This window comes from Hyla sarda, chromosome 5 (assembly GCF_029499605.1).
Source record: "Hyla sarda isolate aHylSar1 chromosome 5, aHylSar1.hap1, whole genome shotgun sequence".
Taxonomy (NCBI): domain Eukaryota; kingdom Metazoa; phylum Chordata; class Amphibia; order Anura; family Hylidae; genus Hyla; species Hyla sarda.
Window position 1 is genome coordinate 83,471,003 of NC_079193.1, and position 25,967 is coordinate 83,496,969.

The 25,967-nt window shown below is 46.4% G+C and overlaps 1 protein-coding gene across 2 annotated transcripts in view; it reads right to left on the reverse strand.

Annotated features, from left to right (window-relative positions):
* OSBPL3 (oxysterol binding protein like 3) overlaps positions 1-23,214 on the reverse strand; it is a 240,803-nt gene extending 217,589 nt beyond the window's left edge. For both annotated transcript variants that reach the window (XM_056519828.1, XM_056519831.1), the window contains exon 1: positions 23,065-23,214. The gene's annotated coding sequence lies outside the window, so the exon portion shown is untranslated. The remainder of the gene's footprint in view (positions 1-23,064) is intronic.
* Positions 23,215-25,967: the final 2,753 nt, after the last annotated feature.

Sequence of the window (25,967 nt, forward strand, 5' to 3'; positions counted from 1 at the left end):
AAGGTAAGTGACTCAATGCTCAATAAGTCGCTGGTATAGCAAACCGAGAAAACAGTGACCCAGCAATGCTCCGTGCATTTGCTCATAAATATTACATCTAGTTTCCATCCACTAAGTCCTTACTGACCAATTAACTCTTTTAGTCAGCAGCGGAGGAGGGGTTACCAAGGCTTCATAGAAACTGACGACCCGTAAAAAGCCAAGTAAGAATCGCTTGCGCGTGTCACCCTTAATATTAACAAATAAGAGTCACAGCAGCAAAAAAAAACAAGTGACGGTAAAATATTCATGACGGTAACATGGCTCCAGAGGTTACAAAATGTTCTGTATTACTCCACACTCCAGTTACCATTGTAGTCATTAATACAGAATCGGCAGATGACGGAGAAGGATCAATTCCAGCTAAATGAGAACTTCGGGAAACATGACGTCCCTGCCAGATACTCCGCTGTAAACAGAAATCATAACAAAGCAAGGGCTCGTTCCCATCTACATTAAGCATTTCTGTTGTTCGGCACCATCATTGGAGCAGAACAAAAATCTCTTTTGTGCCAGACACCAACAAATTCCTTTTCCGTTATGGTGTCTGACATTTTACCGAACAAAATGTTGTTTTAATTATACATGAAATGTATTTGCAGAATCTGCAATGAAGACTCTTGATAGTTAGAAAGGCTGGGGATAGTCCTCTATCACCTTCTTTGCGCTCTAAGAAATAACTTTGGATACCAAAAGTTGCCATGGCCCTAACATAGCTGAATGGCCATAAGACTGGGCCATAGACATGGCCTAACAGAGTGGCAGTCAGTTTATCACCGATAGGCAATAATGCTTTGGTATACTGAGCATTATAGAATCGATCAACAAATCGCACTGTGAAGTCCCTTAGTGGGAGCAAAAAATAAATAAAAAAAATATTAAAGTTTATAAAAAAATAAATACAGTGATCCCTCAACTTACAATGGCCTCAACATACAATAGTTTCAACATACGATGGTCTTTTCTGGACCATTGTAAGTTGAAACCAGACTCCACATACAATGTATAGATAGTCCAGATCTGCGAAACGTGTCAATGGCCGGAAGAACTGACCAATCAGAATGGGCAATTTACTGGTAAAACCCCTGTATTACTGAAGTGTATGCACTGACTGATGTCTGGTAGCGCCCCCTACAGTACAGGGAGGTATTACATGTTCTGTACGCTTTACCTGTACCAGGGATACATGCTCCTTTGGACACCAGATGAGGGTGACTCCATGTAACTTTTTTTTTAGGACATCTGTACAGGACCCGGAAGAAGCTCCTGTCCTCTACATATACCAGTGTTTCCCAAGCAGGGTGCCCCCAGCTGTTGCAAAACTACAACTCCCAGCATGCCCGGACAGCCTTTGGCCTTTGGCTGTCCAGGCATGCTGGGAGTTATAGTTTTGCAACAGCTGGAGGCTCCCTGCTTGGGAAACACTGACATAGACAGTGATTTACAGCTCCCAGCAGATCTGTGTTACTTTTATATGTAAGGATTTGCTTTATCTATAGTAGTTATCTACTTATTTTTCTTTAACTCTCACTTTTTCCTATTTTGGATGACATTTTGGTGGCTTCAGAACCAATTACCAGGTTTCCATAGAGTTATGGTCTCAACATACAATGGTTTCAACATACAATGGTCGTCCCAGAACCAATTACTATTGTAACTTGAGGGACCACTGTACATATACACACATACATACAGTACAGACCAAAAGTTTGGACACACCTTCTCATTCAAAGAGTTTTCTTTACTTTCATGACTATGAAAATTATAGATTCACACTGAAGGCATCAAAACTATGAACTAACACGTGGAATTATATACATAACAAAAAAGTGTGAAACAACTGAAAATATGTCATGTTCTAGGTTCTTCAAAGTAGCCACCTTTTGCTTTGATTACTGCTTTGCACACACTTGGCATTCTCTTGTGGAGCTTCAAGAGGTAGTCACCTGAAATGGTCTTCCAACAGTCTTGAAGGAGTTCCCAGAGATGCTTAGCACTTGTTGGCCCTTTTGCCTTCATTGGGTTCAGGTCCGGTGACTGTGGAGGCCAGGTCATCTGGCGCAGCACCCCATTACTCTCCTTCTTGGTCAAATAGCCCTTACACAGCCTGGAGGTGTGTTTGGGGTCATTGTCCTGTTGAAAAATAAATGATGGTCCAACTAAACGCACACCGGATGGAATAGCATGTCGCTGCAAGATGCTGTGGTAGCCATGCTGGTTCAGTATGCCTTCAATTTTGAATAAATCCCCAACAGTGTCACCAGCAAAGCACCCCCACACCATCACACCTCCTCCTCCATGCTTCACGGTGGGAACCAGGCATGTAGAGTCCATCCGTTCACCTTTTCTGCGTCTCACAAAGACACGGTGGTTGGAACCAAAGATCTCAAATATGGACTCATCAGACCAAAGCACATATTTCCACTGGTCTAATGTCCATTCCTTGTGTTCTTTAGACCAAACAAGTCTCTTCTGCTTGTTGCCTGTCCTTAGCAGTGGTTTCCTAGCAGATATTCTACCATGAAGGCCTGATTCACACAGTCTCCTCTTAACAGTTGTTCTAGAGATGTGTCTGCTGCTAGAACTCTGTGCGGCATTGACCTGGTCTCTAATCTGAGCTGCTGTTAACCTGCGATTTCTGACTTCTCCTTGCCCATCCAGTGTTAGTTTCTGGATTTCCATCTATTTGCATATACGGAGAGATTTATCAAGGAAGACGGGGAAGACACCAGAGGGGACTGACCCCATGACTCTAAAAGTCCAGTTTCAAGCCTGTATTATAACTATGAATAATCCGTTGTTGTGCAGAGGGAGTCATGCTTCATGTTTGATGCTGCCTGTGGTTCAGTCAGCATTAAAAGTGATGACCAGTTCCCTTAAAAAAGGAAATCAGTGTAAATGCAGTAGCTGCAAGAAAACAAACATTGCTAGCATCTCTGTCAGTGACTGGCTGCATCAGTCTCGTACAATACAGCATATTGCTCCAAAAAAAGTGAATAGACCGGAGGGGACCACCGGAACATTTGCAATAGAGAAACAGAGGAATAAATAGGGAACTAATAGACTTTTAATTTATAGCATTTCTGCAGGTACTACAGACAACCCTTTTAAGATACGTGTATGTGTTCATATCGATTAACACATATGTTCAATTAATCCAAATCTGAAAGTTCTATTAGAAATGCACTGGTGTCAATAGTGGACATTTGCACAAGTACTTGTACCGCAACAGTCACTTAAAAAAAATAAAAAAAATAGGCACTGCGTGAGGGTGTTCAATAATTTCAGGACACCGCTTCCCTGTCAATCATTTGTACAAGTCTCAGTTAAAGCGGTATTCCGGCCAAATACATCTTATCCCCTGTCACGCACCTTCCCATAGACATGAATGGAGGGGGCATGAAATGACGTCACGAGGGGGTGTTGCGTGAAGTCATGTCTCCACTCCATAAACAAAGTGGTTTCCGAGACTGGAAATGCAGCCCCGCATAGAACGGAGATCGATGGGGGTCCCAGCGGCGGGCCTCCGGCAACCAGACATCTTATCCCCTATCCTTTGGATAGGAGATAAGATGTATTTGGCCAGAATATCCCTTTTATGCTAAATCAAAAATCCCTGCGCTTTAGGTGTTCTGTTGTACAGTCAGAGATGATTTTATCTGCACTTTTTTTTGGGGGGTTCTGCAGCATTGTGACCAATTTCAGGCAGATAGGATAACAGACTACGATTGACAGGAGTACAACTGATGATATTTTTCTCAAGTATGTAAATTCTAGAAAAGTAAAATATATAAACTGGAACCAAGGAATATCCAGCACCACGGCCTCAGTTTAAGAACGTTGCTTTATTGGATCATCATCGACAGGAACATAAAACACAGCATGGACCAAGGAGTGACGCATTTCGGCATATTCAGCTGCCTTAGTCGTACTGCATAAGCCCAGGAATCCATCCTCTCTATATAGGGGGAGAGCTCCACCCACCGCCAGGTGCCACATCTGTGCCGGTGTGGGCAAGACACTCCTACTAGACACATGGGGATTCACATTGATTAGTCACCATCAGTGCAACAATAAACAGCATGTATAACATAAATAAATATTTAACCAATCAGCTCTTGATCTGCACATATATAAAAAAAGAAGAGTTGGAACTATCTGGAAGTAGGTTGTGACTGAGCAATAGTACGATGCGGGTGTATAAATATACAGCAACTATATATGCTGCTCCCGCTTTGTGAGAAATCCCACAAGTGCATGAACCACAAAAACAGGATAATCTCTAATATTAGAGTATAGACCCATCATGAATATTCACTCAAGGTACATGCAATATTGTGGGAGAGTTCACAAAACTATGGGAAAATTGTAATTAAAATATAATAAATATAGGTTTATGTCCATTCTAACCAATTGATATCACATATACAACGGAGACCCTAGATGTTAATAGTGTGAGATGACATCCTGTCTCTTGTTCATGCCTGCTGGGAATCTAGTTCCCAACTTCAGTATCCAAAAGACCTCTCGGCCCAGTAACTTTTGTTTATGGTCACCTCCACGTACAGGAATATTAACCCGTTCAATGCCCTGGACCAAAATGCTGGAAAAGCTACCCTGGTGATAGTCGGCACAATGTTTGCTGACCATGGATGAAGAAATTGTGAGAACAGGCGAAAACTGCTTGGACATACCGTATATACTCGAGTATAAGCCGACCCGAATATAAGCCGAGGCCCCTAATTTTACCCCAAAAACCCAGGAAAAGTTATTAACTCGACTATAAGCCTAGGGTGGGAAATACATCATCCCCCCATGTAATCATCCAGACTCCTGTCATCATCCACCCCCTTCATCATCACCGCCTGTCAATCCTTTCAGTGGTCTTCAACCTGCGGACCTCCAGAGGTTTCAAAACTACAATTCCCAGCATGCCCGGACAGCCATCGGCTGGAGGTCCTCTGGAGGTCCGCAGGTTGAAGACCACTGCAGCCTACATCATCATCCCCCCCCCCCTTTCATCATCACCGCCTGTCAATCCCTTCATCAGTGGTCTTCAACCTGCGGACCTCCAGATGTTGCAAAACTACAACTTCCAGCATGCCTGGACAGCCATCGGCTGGAGGTCCTCTGGAGGTCCGCAGGTCGAAGACCACTGCGGCCTTCGTCATCATCCAGCCCCCCCCCCCCCCTTTTATTCTGTACTCACCTCCCCTCGGCAGGAAGTTAGGGTGAGCTGGTCCGGGACCGTCTGGTGGGGAGGATTAGTCGTTGTGGGCTGTCTATTTTCCCCGGGGGGGGGGCCTCTTCTCCGCACTATGGGCCCTAACGTTGCGCATGAACGTCCCTGTGCGTCGTCGTCAAGGCAACGTCACTAGTCCGGGGCCAGGCCCGAAGCGCGGAGAAAAGCCCCCCCCCCCCCTCCCCGGTGAAAATAGACAGCCTGCAACGACTAAACCTCCCCACCGGACAGTCCCGGACCAGCTCACCCTAACTTCCCGCCGAGGGGAAGTGAGTACAAAACAAAAGGGGGGGCTGGATGATGACGAAGGCCGCAGTGGTCTTCAACTACAACACCCAGCATGCCTGGATGGCTGTCCGGGCATGCTTGGAGTTGTAGTTTTGCAACATCTGGAGGTCCGCAGGTTGAAGACCACTGAGAAGGGATTGACAGGCGGAGACGGAACATGCCGTTTCTGGATTTGTTGCTGATGGGCCATAGCACTTCAGGGACAATCAGCCCGCAAAAGATACCTCTGTTAATTCTATTCTCCATGCGGCCTCGTGCCATCCACCCCAGGTGATAAAAAAAAAAAAATCTGCCTGTGGGGTAGATGATACGTGCCCGCCGCAGTTATCGTGATGAGGACTTCGAGCGTGAAATTGGTAACAATCGCTACCCGCCTTAGGGATCGGGGTTATAGACCCTGTTTTGTGGATCTGGCAAGTCACATAGCCAAAAAACGACCACAAGATACTCTTCTCAAAGGTGGCAAAAAATTCCATAGGTATGACAATGGTGACCAGCCTTTAGTTTTCTCCACAAAATACAGTGAGGATTTTTTCTGCCATACGGAGGATCATTCTGAAATACATCCCAATGATTAGTGGGGATCCAGCTTATACTAATATGTTCCGGAATGGTGTCCGTTGTGTATCTAGAAAGGCTGCTACCATTGCCAGCACTATTTCACCCATTTTCTTTTCCAGTCAGACCTGACCTAAATCCAACTGGCTCACATACCCAGGATCCCACTGCTGTGGACATCGCAAATGTATTTGCTGCTCCGTGATGAACGACAGCACAGAATTTGTTTCTGCCACCAAAGGCGGCAGATACGAAATACAGCAGTACATTTATTGCAATACCACATTTGTTGTATATCTGGTCACATGTCGGGAGTGTGGCACCCAATATGTGGGATGCATGACAAATGCTTTAAATGGTAAGGATTCCTAAGCATTTGTCTGACATCCCGCAATATATCCATGGTCAGCAAACATTGTGCCGACCATCACCAGGGTAGCTGACCATAAACAAAAGTTACTGGACCATAGTTAAGTGACCATAAACAAAAGTTACTGGGCCGAGAGGTCTTTTGGATACTGAAGTTGAGAACTAGGTTCCCAGCGGGAAGGAACAAGAGACAGGATGTCATCTTACACTATTAACATCTAGGGTCTCCGTTGTACATTTCTACACATACGTTTTAGGTCATAAATACTGTAGACAACAAATTCCAGTTTTTTCCTTTTCTCCCATAGTCCTACAACTACTATATACTTGTGAGATATAACTTGTAACGAAACTGTCATTAGGGAAATGCAATCTTAGAGTGATATCAATTGGTTAGAATGGACATAAACCTATATTTATTATTATATTTTAATTACTCTTTTCCCATAGTTTTGTGAACTCTCCCACAATATTGCATGTACCTTGAGTGAATATTCATGATGGGTCTATACCCTAATATTAGAGATTATCCTGTTTTTGTGGTTCATGCACTTGTGGGATTTCTCACAAAGTGGGAGCAGTATATATAGTTGCTGTATATTTATACACCCGCATCGTACTATTGCTCGGTCACAACCTACTTCCAGATAGTTCCAGGTCTTCTTTTTGATATACAGTGGTCCCTCAACATACGATGGTAATTTGTTCCAAATGAACCATCGTTAGTTGAAACCATCGTATGTTGAGGGATCCGTGCAATGTTAAGTATATTGTCTGTCCCCGCCGCTCCAGACCGTCACCGCTGCCCTGGATGTCGCTCTCCATTGCTATTGTCGCGTCCCCGCCGCTCCGGACCGTCTCTGCTGCCTGGGATCATCGCTCTGCATCGCCGTCATCACATCACAGCGCGCAACGCTCCTATTGGATGACGGGACGGCATGCACAGCGACGTGATGACGACGAAGGAGAGCGACGGCGATGCAGCGGAGCCCGAAGAGGACGCTTCGGAGTACCGGGGACAGGTGAGTGATCATCCCCGGACCACACGGGGCACCTTAAACAGTTATCCGGCGGCAGTTGAAGCAGTCTGCGCTGCCGGATAGCCGTTTATGCGATGGCCCCGACATACAAAAGCATCGTATGTTGATGCTGCCTTCAACATGCGATGGCCTCTGAGAGTCCATCGTATGTTGAAATGATCGTATGTATGTCGGGGCCATCGTAGGTCGGAGGGGTTGTTGTATGTGCAGATCAAAAGCAGATTGGTTAATTGTGTTTTTTTATTTTCTTGGAATCATATACAGTACGCATACTATTTGTTTATTTATCCTCCCCCCCCCCCCCTTGTATTCATTTATGTTTTTATCGCTCAAGTTCTGCACATATAATTATGGTCTTTTAAAATATTTAATTCTGTATTCTTTATTTCTCTTATTTTTTTTTAGCATTTAGTATATATTATTCGTATCTTGGTGTCTTATAGTGTACACTGTATTTATTATTTTTTGCTTTTTTCACTTTGTAAAGAAGTACTTGACACTGATATAAAGACTTCATTTCTATAGTCATCTTTGTTCCTCTTCTCATTCTGATGTGTGATACTTGTGTATTCATGCATAATATTTATGATGATACTAGTATTTAATAATATTAATGCACTATATAATGTGTTATTTATTTATGTTGATATACACAATGTTTAGTGTTGCACTGATGGTGACTAATCAATGTGATTCCCCATCTGTCTAGTAGGAGTGTCTTGCCCACACCGACATAGGTGTGGCACCTGGCAGTGGGTGGAGCTCTCCCCCAATTTAGAGGGGATGGATTCCTGGGCTAGTGGAGTACGACTAAGGCGGCTACATCCGCCAAAACGCGTCATTCATTGGTCCATGCTGTGTTTTAGGTTCCTGTTGATGATGATCCAGTAATGCAACATTCTTAATCCGAGGCCGTGGTGCTGAATATTCCTTGCTTCCAATTGTTCTGTGCGTGCAGTCCCCACGCATCCGTGCACACATGGCAGATTGGTGAGCTGGATACTTCATTGCTTTGTAAAATATATAAAGCACCACAATAAAGCGGATTAATAATCTTAAAAAGTTTTTAGAGATCTAGTTAAATTCAAGAGCCAAAACACTGCCCTGAGGTATTGTTCTTAAAAGGGGCATATGATCAGTGGGGGCCCCAAATGCTTTAAAGTGGACAATTTAGTGCAGAAATGCTGCAGATTTTCTGCTGCATAGTGAGGTCATAGCCTTCTTATGGCATCTGTCAGCCCGTAAACTAAGAGAATCTTGCATTGAGACATTTTTAGAATATTTTATGAGGATCTGTCAACTAAATATACCATAATAAAAACAGATCAATTCTACAAAAACAATATTGTGCGATGTGATCTATTGGAACACAATACAGTGTTGCATTCATGAGGGGGCTACTCACTCCACTCCTCTCACCAAGGACTGGTTGTTGTGTATGTGGTGGCCAGACTATCAGTGGGGGGCAAGAGGAGCATTACCCTCATGAAGACTGGCTAAATCTTAGAATGAACAAAATTATAATATACTTAGCAGTTCTGTGCCACTACATTGCCGCCAGTACTATCTTAGAGGCCTGGACCTCAGCCAAAGAATATCCTCTAGATAATGGGGGGGCTGCGGTATTCCCAGATTGGAACAGATGGAGGTCAGCCACAAATAAAACTAAGCAAGAACAGAGTAAATATTTAAGTGTATAAAATCACTAGCAATGCCTTTCTGTCTCTTATGGTTTTTGCAGGTGACCTCAATTTGTCCCAGTCTGGGAATATGCAGCGCCCCCATCTTCTAGAGAAGTTTTATTGGCCGAGGTCCAAGCCACACAAGTGATTACTGTTTGTCATTTGGCGAGGTTCCCTTAAAGGGGTACTCCGCCCTTCGACATATTATCCCCTATCCAAAGGTTAGGGGATAAGATGTCAGATCGCCGGGGTCCCGCTGCTGGTACCCCGATATCATTACTGCACAGAGCAGACTCGCTCCATGTGTAATGACGGGCAATAAAGGGTCGGAGCATCATTACGTCAGGGCTCCGCCCCCTGGTGACGTAACGGCCCGCCCCTCAATACAAGTCTATGGGAGGGGGAGTGGCGGTCATCACGCCCTCTCCTATAGACTTGCATTAAGGGGGCGGGTTGTGACGTCACGAGGGGTGGAGCTATTACATCACGATGCTCCGGCCCCTGTATCGCTGGTCATTACTCACAGAGCGAGTCTGCTCTGTGCAGTAATGATAGCGGGGTGCCGCAGCCGAGATCTCAGGGTTCCCCAGCAGTGGGACCCCGGCGATCTGACATCTTATCCCCTATCCTTAGGATAGGAGATAAGATGTCTAGGGGCGGAGTACCCCTTTAAAGAGTATCCCTTGCCTTTATTTTTATACATTTTTAGTTTTCTACCTTGATATTGCTCTGTATTTTTTGCTCAGTCAGATTCACAGACTGGGAAGGGGCGTTCCCCAGCAGGCGTGACATCATCAGAAGTCATACAGGGGAGAACTTCCTCCCTCACTCTGCTACTCACAGTCCAAAGCAGTTCAGTGTGAGATGAGATATGATTGGCTAAAGCTGCACACACCTCCCTCTGCACTCCATTCCTGATTTTGGACTTTTGCCAGGCCAGTAGGAGTCCAAATTCTGTGCAAGAGATAGGGAGAAATGGTCCATGTAACGGTGGTCCATGTAACGGTGATCGGACTAATAATGATGGCCAACTGGCCGTGTGGCTGCTGTACTAAGCAGGTATGCAATTCAGCAGACTGGGAAAGTTGTGTGTGACAATCAGATCCTGTAATGACTCATGATCTTGTAATCACATAATTACAGGGTCTGTCTGTCACACACAACTATAAGCAGATATGGGCGACATTATCACCTAGCTTTTCTATGCTCCTGAAAGGCATATCTGCACCCTTATGTACTATAAAAAAAAAAATAATAATAATAATCACAGGGCACTGGTGGGCGTAACTGTGTGTACCTGGTCCTACTGGCTGCGGTGCAAAAGTGTGTGGGATTTGCTGGATCTGCAGGTATAGCGTGTGACCGCCCACTCTACTGTGTGCATCCAGGCTCAAAAAATATAAAAACACCTAGACTCACCTGCCCTGATGCCCCAATACACTGTCTGTTCCTGGCTAAGCAGTGCTTTAGACTTTAGCTTAGACATGTACGAAGAACCTGCTCAGCCAATCACTGGCCAAGGCAAGTCACCGGTTTGGTCAATGACTTGAAAAAATAGCAAAGTACTGCTTGGATGGCAATGGGCACCATGAAATAAATGCATTGGGGGATTGGGGCAAGTGAGTATATGATTTTATACATTTATAGCCCAACTTGAGGCCAGACACACAGTTTATTTACCTAGTTGTCCAGTCAGTAGCTCAAAATGTTATGTAAGTCAGTACTTAGAGGGGATGCTTACCTGGTATGTATTTATATCTTGCTGCTTGGCTGCTTTTTAGGTCCATTAGGGAAGAGCTGTTATGAGTGATTCCAGCTTATCTGCAGTGCCTACAGGGAGTCTGAGGTAGTCTGGGACATGCTCTATGTCCCCTCATTGGTCCAGACTGCAGCTCTATTCCTCCCCCCGTAGCTCTGCCTCTGCAGACTGGCTACTGTGTATAAACACTGGTCTATGTATGCCAGGCTCGTGATCACAGCAAAGAAAGAATAAAAGAATAAATATCAGGTGCAGACGAAAAAGGATGATCATCAGGTCATTTCCATACATATATATATATATATATATATATTAGGGCTGCACGATACGGGGAAAATGTGTGATAGCTATTTTGGGCCTAAATATTGTGATTGCGATATGCGATGCAATGTAATAAAAAAAAATAAAAAAAAAATGGTGAAATCCCCCCCATTCATGTCCAATCGCCTCCATTTCACATCTATCCCCCCATTTCATGCCCACCGCCTATTTCACATCTCCCCCTTGTCACATTCTCCTCCCCATCACATTCTTCTCCCCCTTGTCACACCCCTGTCACATCCCCCCCCTCCCCTCGTCACATTCTCCCCCCTTCTGTCACATCCCCTTCCCCCCTTTCTGTCACATTCTCCCCCCCCCTTCTGTCACATTCTCCCCCCCCCTTCTGTCACATTCTCCCCCCCCCCTTCTGTCACATTCTCCCCCCCCCTTCTGTCACATCCCCCCCCCTTCTGTCACATCCCCCCCCCCTTCTGTCACATCCCCCCCCCCTTCTGTCACATCCCCCCCCCTTCTGTCACATCCCCCCCCCTTCTGTCACATCCCCCCCCCTTCTGTCACATCCCTCCCCTCCCCCCCTTCTGTCACATCCCCCCCCTCCCCCCCTTCTGTCACATCCCCCCCCCCCCTTCTCTCACATCCCCCCCCCCCCTTCTGTCACATTCTTGTATTCTTATACACTGGGTTTCCCGGGTGGATTTCAAGTCTTCCGCAGGACCAGGGAAACCTAGTGTATTACTGCAGTACAAGACCTTTCCCCATCAGCCAATCACTGACTTGACACGTTACACCACTGCGGCCAGTGATTGGCTGAAAAGGGAAAGGTCCTACTGTACTAAGAGAGGACACCTCGGAGCGCACGGAGACGAATCTGCAGGGACCGGGACTAGGTAGGCAGAAGGTTTTTTTCTTTTTCTCCCTGTGCCCTTAGCTCAGTGTTTTTCTAGCAGGGTGCCTCCAGCTGTTGTGAAACTACTACTCCCAGCATGCCCGGACAGCCTTTGCCGGTCCGGGCATGCTAAGAGTTGTAGTTTTGCAACAACTGGAGGCATCCTGGTTGGGAAACACTGACAGTATTTAAATTAGTTTTTACCTGCTCTGGCCACCCCCGCCACGGGAGCCAGCACGAGCAGATAATCGCATGTTTTCCCGGGGGGGGTCGTATCACCATATCGCAAAAAGCAAAAATCGCGATCCGATTGCTTTTGCGATATATCGTGCAGCCCTAATGATATAATATAAATATATATATACACACACATACACACATATATATACATAGAAAAAGAAAGTACAGCGCCCAGACAAAACTTTAAAGGGGTACTCCTCTGCCCTAGCGCACTGAACATTTTGTTCCAACCGCTGGCTGCGGGGATCATGACGTCACGCCATGCCACCTCAATGCAAGTCTATGGGAGGGGGCGTGGCAGTCACCACGCCCCCTCCCATAGACTTACAGTGAGGGGGTGTGACGTGACATCACGAGGGGACGTGGTCATGACGTCACGATACCTGCAGCCTGCACAAAATGTTCCGAACACTGGGGCAGTGGAGTACCCCTTTAATGTTACTTTGATCCATTTTTAAAAGACCAGCATGGCACCGACGTATTTTGGGCACATGCAAGCACCATTAGTCATGATTTGCTTGCATGCTTCTGAACCACACTGCTGACATACTGGCTTTTTAAAATGGATCAATAAAGCATTAAAGATTACATTTTTTCCTCGTATCCACTGTATTGCCCCATTTCTTTGGAGGCTTTTCGAGTCGCCATGGCAACAGATTTTCTTGGTGTCTAGGTTTCTGTCAGCCCTTTCCATCATGGATCAGGTGAGGGAGTATGGTGCACCTGGCAGGTACCTGCTGCTATATGCAGCCGACATCTACCGGTAATCAAAGAGCATTCCATTATTTAACTGTTTAAATGCCAATATATGCAGGTTGTAGCAATAGAGCACTGATCTCATAGATCAATGTATGATTATGCTGCGTAAGGTCTCTAACATCCACTACCTCCGTATTGGTGTCATGGAGGAGTGGAAGAGGAATCCAGAGGCAACCTGCAAAGCTCTGGTGAACTCAATGTACATGTGCTGGAAAATAATGGTGGCCGCACAAAATGTTGACACTTTGGGCATTTCCACTTAGGGGTGTACTCACTTTGGCTGCCAAGGTTTAGACATTAATGGCTGTGTGTTGAGTTATTTTGAGGGGACACAACATAAAACTACCGTACTTTACATCGTAGCAGGGTGTCATTTCTTCAGTGTTGTCACACGAAAAGAACAAAAACTAAAACGTGAGGGATGGACTCACTTATGTGAGATACTGTAGGTGAGCAGTACAATGGTCCATCAAGTTACGATATTATTTGGTTCCAGGACGACCATTGTAAATGGAGGCCATAACTCTATGGACACTGGTAAGTGGTTCTGAAGCCCCAAAACGTCATCCAAGGATAGGAATAGTGAGGATTAAAGAAAAATAAGTAGATAACTAATACAGATAAAGCAAGTTACATATAAAAGTAAGAAAGAGCTGCTGGGAGCTGTGATCACTGTCTATGTAGAGGACAGGAGTAAAAAGTAAAATGAAGCAGCACTCACCTTAGGGCTGGGCGGTATACCGGTTCATACCGAATACCGAAATTTTTGTGCTGCACGATATGAATTTTAACCCATACCGCAATACCGGTTCGGCCCCTTCTCCTCGGGAATGAATTATCAGCCCAGGGCTGCGCTGTCCCCACATGTCACCCGCAAGCGCTGCCCTCCTCGTCCTCCTGTTTGTTGCGGCCGCCGGCGCTGACACTCTATACCAGTGGTCTTCAACCTCCAGATGTTGCAAAACTACAACTCCCAGCATGCCCTGACAGCCGTTGGCTGTCCGGGCATACTGGGAGTTGAAGTTTTGCAACATCTGGAGGTCCGCAGGTTGAAGACCACTGCTCTATACTGTATCCCTATGCCCGGGCTGCAAAAGGTAAACAAAATAAACTTTAACTCACCTTCCCCGTCGGTCCGGACTTGCTTCCTAGGGAATGGAACATCGGAAAGTCGTCAGCCTATCACCGGCCGCAGCGATGTTCCACTTCGGCCGGTGATAGGTTGAGCGCACTGTCATGTAAGAAGCCGGCTTCTTAAATGACAGTGGGCTCAGCCTATCACCGGCCGAGGCGGAACATCGCTGCGGCCGGTGATAGGCTGACGACTTTCCGACGTTCACGAAAAGCGTAAGGCCAACATAGGAACATGCGTTAAAGTTTTTTTCTGTTTACCTTTTGCAGCCCGGGCATAGCGATACAGTATAGAGTGTCAGCGCCGGCGGCCGCAACAAAAAGGAGGACAAAGAGGGCAGCGCTTGCGGGTAACGTGAGTAGTACCCCGATGGGGAGCACCGCCGTAAGTTACAAAAATACCGCAATGCACATATTTGGCCATACCGCCCAGCCCTACTGGTGTATAAAAGGAACAGCTATCCCTGGCACAGGTAAAGAGTAGTAGAGAAAATGTAGTACCTCCCTGTACTGTAGGGTGGCGCTACCAGAGCCAGTTAAAGGGGTACTCCACACCCCTAGACATCTTATTCCCTATCCAAAGGATAGGGGATAAGATGTCAGATCGCCGGGGTCCCGCTGCTGGGGACCCCGGGATCTCGGCAGCAGCACCCAAATGTACTGCTTTCACCTCACACCGTCAACGCTGGAGGCTTCGGATCCCGACCACAATGGCAGACAAGCGTGACGTCACGACTCCGCCCCATGTGACGTCACGCCCTGCCCCCTCAATGCAAGTCCATGGGAGGGGGCGTGACTGACCTCCCATAGACTTGCATTGAGGGGGCGGGGCGTGACGTCACATGGCGCGGAATCGTGACTTCACGCTCGTCCGCCATTGTGGTCGGGATCCGAAGCCTCCAGCGTTGCCGGTGTGAGGTGAAAGCCATACAGGTGGGTGCTGCAGCGGGACCCCGGCGATCTGACATCTTATCCCCTATCCAAAGGAGATGTCTAGGGGTGCGGAGTACCCCTTTAATGCATGCTCTTCAGAATGACCATTTCACTGGTAAAACACCTATATTGCCTGGTTACTTCTTCCAAGCCACTGATATGTGTCGCAGATCTGGACTGCATTGTATCTTAAGTTCGGTATCAAGGTACAATGATCCAGAAAAAAACATTGTATGTTGTAAATATTGTAACTTGAGGCCATTGTAAGTTGAGGGATCACTGTACTGGCTTGGTTTTCACAAATTGTGAATTTCCACTCATATAATGAGGTAAATGTGCCCAAGTCCATCCATACACATTAGATTTAAGTTGGCTGAACCCATTCTTTTTGGATGACTATCTAATAGGTATGGGAGCCCATTGACCCACTCCCAGGTATGTCCGATCTCAACATGCCCAATGCAGGGGAGATGATGTCTGGCAGCAGTTTTTTCTTCATTCAGAAAATGTGTGTGAGGAGCAGGAGAGAAAGCTGACGGCAGGAGGAGCACTCGGTCAACAGCTATCTGAATTGTAAGACCCGCTTTAATAAGGGGGAGTATTGGAGGGTCTCAGGGCAGATTTTGGGACTGACTAACGAGATGGAGCATTTCCTATGGGGTAAAGCAGACCTCTAAACCTTTACCAGAGCTTCCCAAGCTACAATAATTTAGATTTAATTTAATTTCTCCAAAAATCAAACTTCACTATATCTAAATGTATGTTGCCTGAATAAGTATGGGCTGATGCTGTGAACATTTGGCTGACAGCTATCCCAGTCCGAACACAGCCCCCAGCACACAGGAGCCTCATTTCCCAGGAGGTGACTATGCTCCCTTGTGCTGATGTAGGAAATACTACAAAGATATGCTGTTCAGCCGCGGTCCTGCGCCAGCGAAGCATTTCCTTAGAGACGACTAAAGATTTACAGGCAAGAAAAACTCCAGCATAACTCCTTATAGCTCGTGCACAGTGGCCAAAAATAAACTCTGCTGATTTTTCTCCCGAATTCACCTCCTGACTGGTTAAGCAGAGAATGGGCACAAAGCCGGGCATGGAGCTGCGCTAAGATGGAGATGATAAGAAAACTAATGATTCCCGGCACCTGGGCGTCTGCCAGCAAAAGTACGGAAAGATTCTTTATTGCCGTTAACTAACTCCGTACCAGAGCAAAACTAACCAAGCTCCATTGACTCCAATTGGCCTAGCAACCGATTAGGATGTATTCAAACAGGGGCGTAACTAGAGTCCCAAGGGTATATATATACACATACACACAAATTATATATACAGTGACCCCCCGACCTACAATGGCCCCGACATACGATCATTTCAACATACGATGAGCCATTGCACAAACGGCTATCCGGCAGTGCAGACTGCTTCAGCTGCCACCGGATAGCCGTTTACGATCACTTACCTGTCCTCGGGGCTCCGGCGCGTCCTCTTCGGGATCCCCTGCATCGTCGGCGCTCTCCATCGTCGTCATCACGTCGCTGCGCACGCTGTCCTGTCATCCAATAGGAGTGGCGTGCGTAGCGACATGATGGCGGCGATGGAGAGAGAGGATGCCAGAGAAGCAGAGGCCTTGCCGGAGCGTCGGGGACACCCCAGGGACACGGCGATAGCTTTGTAAGGCGACATCCAGGGCAACGGTGACGGTCCAGAGCGGCGGGGACACGCGAGTATAACCTCCAATACCAGTGGTCTACAACCTGCGGACCTCCAGATGTTGCAAAACTACAACTCCCAGCATGCCCGGACAGCCGTTGGCTGTCCGGGCATGCTGGGTGTTGTAGTTTTGCAACATCTGGAGGTCCGCAGGTTGTAGACTACTGTCCTATACTTTACATTGCACGGATCCCTCAACATACGATGGTTTCAACAAACGATGGTCCATTTGGAACGGATTACCATCGTATGTTGAGGGACCACTGTATAAAGGTAACAAGGCAAACAAGGAGTATGTTACCATCATACTGTTACTAGCCAAATCCTCTTTACAAAGACCAATATTTCCAGAACAATTAACAACATTTGTCAGCACCTCCCAACTATATATATGCACAGGTGTACACTGTTCGCTTTGTGTGTTACCAGCAAGAGACAAGAGACATAATACTGCCACGCCATGACCACCACTACCATTACTACTGACTAATACAGATTTATTGTAATTAAATAAAATCCACTATAAAAGTACCAATATTCCCAGGTACAGTGACCATATACTGCTATATACTGGCTGTACACATATATATATCGCAGCTCTGCAGCCCATATAAGTCATTATAGTTACATCCAGGGACTTTTCACTTTTCCTTCTCTTACCAGACTCCATGAAGACTTCTCCCAGCCAAGACTTTTCACTGCAGAATCTACTGGACAAACATTTTCTCCAGCACAATTCTCACTTCTTCACAAACTCCTCACGTATATTGGCCCACACAGCAATAGTGCCCACTCTGTGCTTCCATACCGGTATATTAGGTGGGCCTCAATACTGCCCCCACATAGTAGTCAGCCCCCCCTCTTTGTTCCAATATAGTAGTCAGCCCCCCCCTTGCTTCTACATAGTAGTCAGCCCCCCTCTTTGTTCCAATATAGTAGTCAGCCCCCCCTTTGCTTCTACATAGTAGTCAGCCCCCCTCTTTGTTCCAATATAGTAATCAGCCCCCCATTTGCTTCTACATAGTAGTCAGCCCCCCCCCCCTTTGCTTCTATATAGTAGTCAGCCTCCTCCCCTCTGTACTCCCATATACTAGTAGCACAATATGGCACTCATAATCCAGATGGTGGGTGCACAAGTAGGGTCCCAATCCTTACTTAAATGCAACAAATGACTCGGCACTCAAGGTAATGCTTATGTGGGGTTTATTTCATACGCAATCCAAGTAGATAAGGTTTCGGTCAGGTATTGACCTTCATTGTACTCCCATATAGTTCTTAGGCCCCCTCTGTGCTCTATATAGTACTAAAGAAGCACCCGCTATGCTCCCATGTAGTAATTAAAAGAGTACTCTGTTGCTAGGCATCTTATGCCCTATCCAAAGGGGATAAGCTGGAGCCCCCCCCCCCATGATCTCCAGCAACACCCAACGTTCAAAACACGCCCCCTCCCATAGACATGAATGGAGGGGGCTTTGCAGGACATCACGGGGGTGTTCAGAATGCTGTGGCACGGGAGTACCCCTATAAGTCCCCCCTCTGTGCCCCCTATATAGTAGTCCCCCGTGTCACCTCTTCTATTGTTCCCAATCAGCTCCTGGGGCTCTGCTCTCCGCGGCTCCTACTCTCTGAGCTCCCAATGTAGGCAGCGTCATACAGAGGTGCTGCCTGCACCAGAACTTTTGGCTGAAGCAGCAGAACAGGGATCTGCCGACCTCTGTTCTGTTGTAAGCGCAATGTACTTTCAACCAATTGTTCGTCTTACACAGTTAAAAGCCTGCGGGCTTGGTCGCAACCCCTGCCATCAAGATAGTAATGCCCCTAAAGTCACATGTTGTGCACTTGAAGTAAATTTTCTGCAACAAGGTCCAAACCCTGATTCACGTGGTAAAGAAGAAGAAGAAGAAGAAGAAATCTGCGCAGATGTTAGCACTCGCACAACCCACCCTCCCGGCAAGTCATAATTCCTTACATACTAAGTCCCTTTTGCAATGTGGTAACTGGATGTGCAGGTTTTTACAGGTAAAAAAACATTTGTTTTACATGTTTTACCTATAATATCTAAGCAGCCAATCAACACATCACAAAACCAGTCATGGAGAAAATACTATTTCATCTGTAGGCATCATATTATAGAGCAGGAGGAGCTGAGAAGGTCGATATATAGTCTTGTAGGAAAATATTCAGGGTAACTTATCGATTCATGTAAACCTCTATTCACTCTGGGATAATTAGTCCAGGGGGTGGCCCTACTCAGTATCTACCTATACAGATACCCGTCACTGATTAGCACCGCCCACATGACTACTGAGCCCAGAATGAGCCATAATTTACATGAATAGCAAGTCCTACTGTATCTTTTCCCCAACAAACTATATATCAATCTGCTTAGCTCCTTCTACTCTCTTATGCTGCCTGCAGATTGAATTGAATTTCCAACATGACGGGTCCCCTTTAAAGGAAATCTGTCGCCAGTGTTACCTGCACTAACCTGTCGATACCAACAGATGCAAGTGACACTGATGATAACAGTACTCACCTTGTCCCGTTCCATGGCGGGGATCTCCGGTAATCTTGGCCACTAAGCTTCAGCTCCGGCCTGGCTTGGGGCGCGGGTGGAGCTTAGTGACGTCACCGCTGCTGTTCTCTAGCAGGACTCAGCAGGGAGCAGCAGCGGTGACATTACTAAGCTCTGCCCATGCTCCAAATCGGGTGCCCGGAGCCGGAGCTAACAGCCAAGATTACAGGAGATCCGCCAAGCAACAGGACGACAAGGTGAGTACCGTTGTCGGTACCAACAGGTTAGTGCAGGTGACACTGGCGACAGATTTCCTTTAAAGGACAAATATCATGAAAAAACACTTATCCCCTATCCGATGCCGGCAATCTTTGGCTCTCCCATAGAACTATATAAAGGGGGCGGGGGTCGTGATGCGCCGCTGTAAAGGGAGCTGGGCTCTAAACAAGAGATCTAAAACTTATTCCTAATCCGTAAAATAGGGGATACATTTTTTTTCATGATTCTTGTCTTTTAAATCGTATGGGCACATGCTTGATGGAAGAAAAAAAATAAAAATAAAAACACCTCCTATGTGACTCACTATTTGTTCCTGAACAAAGCTGTGGCAAAACTAGCGCTGGGCTTTTCTGTGAGTTTTACTTGCTGCTTGGGCTCCAAATTAGGGATCGCCCGATATCGATTTTTTAGGGCCGATACCGATAATCTGCGATCTTTCAGGCCGATAGCCGATAACTTATCCTGGAATATCTTTATAAGTTATCGGTTATTTCCCCCCCCCCCCCAGATCAATGATTTAAAGCGGTCGCTTTAAATCAATGAACTGCAGCGGCTTTTGCAGGGCCAGAGACCGCCACCGCCGCCCGCTTCTCTCCCCCTGCCTGTCTACCGCCGCCGCTGCCCCATTGCCTCCCCCATTCCCGGTGTCCGCGCTGCTTCTGGCTCCGGCGGCGTCCTGAGCTGTCACTGTGCGCACTGACGGTGACGTTGCTTTGAGGATGTCACTCGTCATTGCGCTGTGCAGCGCGCAGGACGCCGCAGGAGCCAGAAGTAGCACGGACCCCGGGAACAGGCAATTCTAAAGCCGTGGATGGGGGAGGATATGGGGCAGCAGCAGCGGCGGTGGTCTCGGGCCGGGGAGGCGGGGCATTATCAGCATATCGGCAAGGTAATTGCCGATACTGATAATGTCCAAAATCGTGAATATCGGCCCATAATATCGGTCAAACCGATAATCGGTCGATCCCTACTACAAATGCCCTCTATTAGCTGTTTCAGGCGCTCTAATGTCCGCTATGGAGGAAGGGGCATTCCCAAGGATTGCCTTCACATATCATGTGCAAACTTCCCCCTTAGTCTTCAGCCATGGAGGTTCAGAGTCGCACTGTGCGACCCTATTCAGTGGCCGGCCATCTTTGTCCCTGCTGAAGTGCATGCAGGGACAAAGTGCAGGGAGTACAAGCAGGACTAGCCATTCTCTGCGCCATTCCCAGCTTGTCTAACAGACCGCAGAGAGTGATCCCCGGGGGTGTGCACTGAGGACCAATAGTCCTGCACGTACTTCCTGGACTTTGTCCTAGTGCACGCTTTAGCAGAGACAAAGATGACATGGCTGCCGGACAGGATGGCATTCTGGCTGGCATTGGGACCCCTTGTGGTCATTTTAACAAGCAACATTTTCCGTATAAAAAGTTGTGAAATGTATTACAAAAGTTAATGTTGCAAGATGTAGAACATATACAAACTTTTTGCATTCTACAGTGCCTATTTAACCGCACCATTTGAATTCACCCATAACCCCTTTCTACCATCTAGAATAGACGGACTGGCAGATTTTTTTTTTCCTGACCAAAAAATAAAAAATAAAAAAACTTGGGCATGAGTCTGGCAGCCTTCCCCGTAGTCCAATGGTCCCAGCACGCACTTCGGATGGGACAAAGATAATGCGGCCGTCCAACTGGATGGCATTCTGACTGGTATGGGGACCCCTAGTGGTCATTTTAATAAGCAACATTTTCCATATAAGAAGGACTGACATTTAAAGTATATTACGAGCCTTAAAAGCTTCACGATGTATAACACATAAAAACGTTTTGCACCTGACATTGCCCATTTTACTGCACCATGTGAACACACCGACAACCATCTAGAGTAGATGGGCTGCCAGATCTATTTGTTCCCTGCCAAAAATACCTTGGGCATGGGTCTGCCAGTCCTTGTAGACTAGTGGTCCACATACCGTGGACCTCTATTGGCTGTCTGGGCATGCTAGGAGTTGTAATTTTGCAACAGCTGGAGGTGCATAGCTTGGAGACCATTGCCACAGACCAGTGGTTTCAAAACAGTGTGTCTTCAGCTGTTGCAAAACTACAACTCCCAGCATGCCCAGACAGCCGAGTTGTAGTTTTGCAACAGCTGGAGATACACATAAAAGGCGTAGACACTAGACCAGTGGTCTCCAACCTGTGGCCCTCCAGATGTTGCAAAACTACAACTCCCAGCATGCCCAGACAGCCGAGTTGTAGTTTTGCAACAGCTGGAGATACACCATAAAAGGCGTAGACACTAGACCAGTGGTCTCCAACATGTGGCCCTCCAGATGTTGCAAAACTACAACTCCCAGCATGCCAGGACAGCACATGCCTGTCCGGCCATGCTGGGAGTTGTAGTTTAGCAACAGCTGGAGATACACGTAGAGGTGTAGACACTAGACCAGTGGTCTCAAACCTGTGGACCTTCAGATGTTGCAAAACTACAACTCCCAGCATGCCCAGACAGCCAACGGCTGTCCGGGCATGCTGGGAGTCGCAGTTTTGCAACAGCTGGAGATACACCATAAAAGGCGTAGACACTAGACCAGTGGTCTCCAACCTGTAGACCTGCAGATGTTGCAAAACTACAACTCCCAGCATGCCCGGACAGCCAACAGCTGTCCGGGCCTGCTGGGAGTTGTAGTTTTGCAACAGCTGGAGATACACGTAGAGGTGTAGACACTAGACCAGTGGTCTCAAACCTGTGGACCTTCAGATGTTGCAAAACTACAAGTCCCAGCATGCCCGGACAGCCAACGGCTGTCCGGGCATGCTGGGAGTTGTAGTTTTGCAACAGCTGGAGATACACCATTGAGGCGTAGACACTAGACCAGTGGTCTAAAAACCTGTGGACCTCCAGCTGTTGCAAAACTACAACTCCCAGCATGCCCGGACAGCCAATGCTGGGAGTTGTAGTTTTGCAACATCTGGAGGTCCTCAGGTTGGAGACCACTGCACTCGACTATCATCAGGATCCTCACTGTGTATAGAACTTTTCTAAGTGGTGATCATAGTGAAAAGGACTCCATGTACACAACAGACACACAGGTTAAATATTCTCCTTTAAATAAAATGTAAAGAATTTGCCCACAATGGTCCAGTCACCCGGATGCCACGTATAATGATCACCACATACATCATCCATAGGTGATCATGTGTCAGTGTCATACTGCTGATGTTTAGGGATTGCTCAATAACTCCTCCTGGAAACCCTATAGCTCCTCTGTTCCAACACCGGCTAAACGCATGCACACTGAGAGTAATCCCGGGGATTGGAAGTAATAATCCCGCCACCCCAGGTGAAGGAGTGATCGCCTTACCTGTGATCCAGCCCGAGGTAATAGTCTGCAGGGGTCTGCTCATCCCCGGGACCCGCACCGACCTGTCACTGGACACGCAGCTCTCCGGCTCCGCTGCACATTGAACTTCTTCCCTTACACCCAGGTTCAGCGCGGAGGCTCCTCCCCCTGGTGTGTGCTGAGATACAGGGGGCGTGGCCTGGTAGATATGACTGACAGGCCGCTTGGGGACAGGAGGAGGCGGGGCCCCATTTCCGACACGTCACTTGGGGGCTGGGGCATGTAGGGCGGCGCGCTCTTTATTTCGTGTGTCACATCATGTCCCTCGTTCTTTATGATGGCTTGGCTCGGGTACAGAGCATTAAATAAGGCTATTCAGGAGAAGAAAAATAAAAGTTTATTCTAGAAGTAACACCACACCTGTCCGCAGGTTGTTTGTGGTATTACAACTTGGCATTGTTCACTTCAATGGAACTGAGCTTCAATACCACACACAACCTGAGGACAGGTGTGGCGCTGTTTTTGGAAAAAAAAAATCAGCTCTGCTTTTCTAAATGACTAACCCCTTTATCAGGCAGAGATTTTTCGTTTTTTGCATTTTTATTTTTTCCTCTTCGTCTTTTAACCCCTTAAGGACTCAGGGTTTTCCAGTTTTTGCACTTTTGTTTTTCCTCCTTACCTTTTAAAAATCATAACCCTTTCAATTTTCCACCTAAAAATCCCTATGATGGCTTATTTTTTGCGCCACCAATTCTACTTTGTAATGACGTCAGTCATTGTGCCCAAAAATCTGCGAAACGGGAAAAAAATCATTGTGAGACAAAATTGAAAAAAAAATGCCATTTTGTAACTTTTGGGGGCTTCTGTTTCTACGCAGTAAATTTTTCGGTAAAAATGACACCTGATATGTATTCCGTAGGTCCATACGATTAAAATGATAACCTACTTATATAGGTTTGATTTTGTTGTACTTCTGGAAAAAATCATAACTACATGCAGGAAAATTAATACGTTTGAAATTGTCATCTTCTGATCCCTATAACTTTTTTATTTTCCTGCGTATGGGTCGATATGAGGACTTATTTTTTGCGCCGTGATCTGAAGTTTTTAACAGTAGCATTTTTGTGTGGATCGGACTTGATCACTTTTTATTCATTTTTTCATGATATAAAAAATGACCAAAAATTCACTATTTTGGACTTTGGAATTTTTTTGCGCGTACGCCATTGACCGTGCGGTTTAATTAACTATATATTTTTATAAATCGTACATTTCCGCACGTGGCGATACCACATATGTTTATTTTTATTTACACTTTTTTTTTTTTTTTTATGGGAAAAGGGGGGTGATTCAAACTTTTAATAGGGAAGGGGTTAAATGATCTTTATTCACTTTTTTTTTATTGCACATTTTTTTTTGCAGTGTTATAACTCCCATAGGGACCTATAACACTGCACACACTGATCTTTTACATTGATCACTGGTTTCTCATAGGAAACCAGTGATCGATGATTCTGCCACATGACTGCTCATGCCTGGATCTCAGGCACTGAGCAGTCATTCGGCGATCGGACACCAGGAGGCAAGGTAGGAGACCCTCCTCGTGTCTAAAAGCTGTTCGGGATGCCGCAATTTCGCTGCAGCGATCCCGAACAGCTCCCTGAGCTAACCGGCATGGTTTCACTTTCACTTTTGACGTATCGTTCAAATTTGAACGCCGCGTCTAAAGGGTTAATAGCGCGCGGCACCGCGATCACTGCCACGCGCTATTAGCCACGGGTCCCGGCCATTGTTAGAGGCCAGGCCCGACCCACTATGACGCGGGGCCACGTCGTGGCCCCACGTTATAGATAAGGAAAGGACTCATGACGTACCGATACATCATGGGTCCTTAAGGGGTTAAAGGAGAACTCCAGGACATAAAAATTGTGAACCATAGTGCCGGTAGTAAAAAAATAAAGATGTACATATCTTCCTCAGCTCCCCCGGGGCCTCCGGTAACCAGCTCTGGTCTCCGCCGCGATCCACTTCCTGGTTGCTGGTGGTCGGATGAATCAGCCAATCACCAGCCACAGCGAAGTCCGAATCAGCCGGCGGTAGGCTGAGCGGCAGTGTGCTGTTTTTGGCCCCGGCAGCAGGTGCCGGTGTAGTGAAGAATTTTGTGTCCTGAAGCGTTTTCACACTGCCGCTCAGCCTATCGCCGGCCGAGTCGGACTTCGCTGCGGCTGGTGATTGGCTGAGCGCAGTATGATTCTCCGACCACCGGCAACCAGGAAGTGGATTGCGGCAGAGACCGGAGCCGGTTTCCGGAGGCCCCGGGGGAGCGGAGGAAGGTATGTACATCTTTATTTTTTTACTGCCGGCAGTATGGGCGACAATTTTTATATTCCGGAGTTCTCCTTTAATCACCTCATCACCTTCTAAAAATCATAACGCTTTCAGTTTTGCACATAAAATTCCATGTGATGGATTATTTTTTCGCCACCAATTCTACTTTGCAGTGACATTAATCATTTTACCAAAAAATCCACGGAGAAACGGGAAAAAAAAATCATTGTGCGACAAAATTGAAAAAATAATTCATTTTGTTACTTTTGGGGGTTTCCGTTTCTACACAGTAAATTTTTCGGTAAAAATGACACCTTCTCTTTATTCTGTAGGTCCATACGGTTAAATTGATACCCTACCTATATAGGTTTGATTTTGTCGTAACTACATCATAACTACATGCAGGAAAATTTATACGTTTAAAATTGTCATCTTTTGCCCCTATAACTTTTTTATTTTTCCGCGTACGGGCCGGTATGGGGGCTCATTTTTTGTGCCATGTTCTGAAGTTTTTATCGGTACCATTTTTGTATTGATCGGACTTTATGATCGCTTTTTATTCATTTTTTCATGATATAAAAAGTGACCAAAAATAC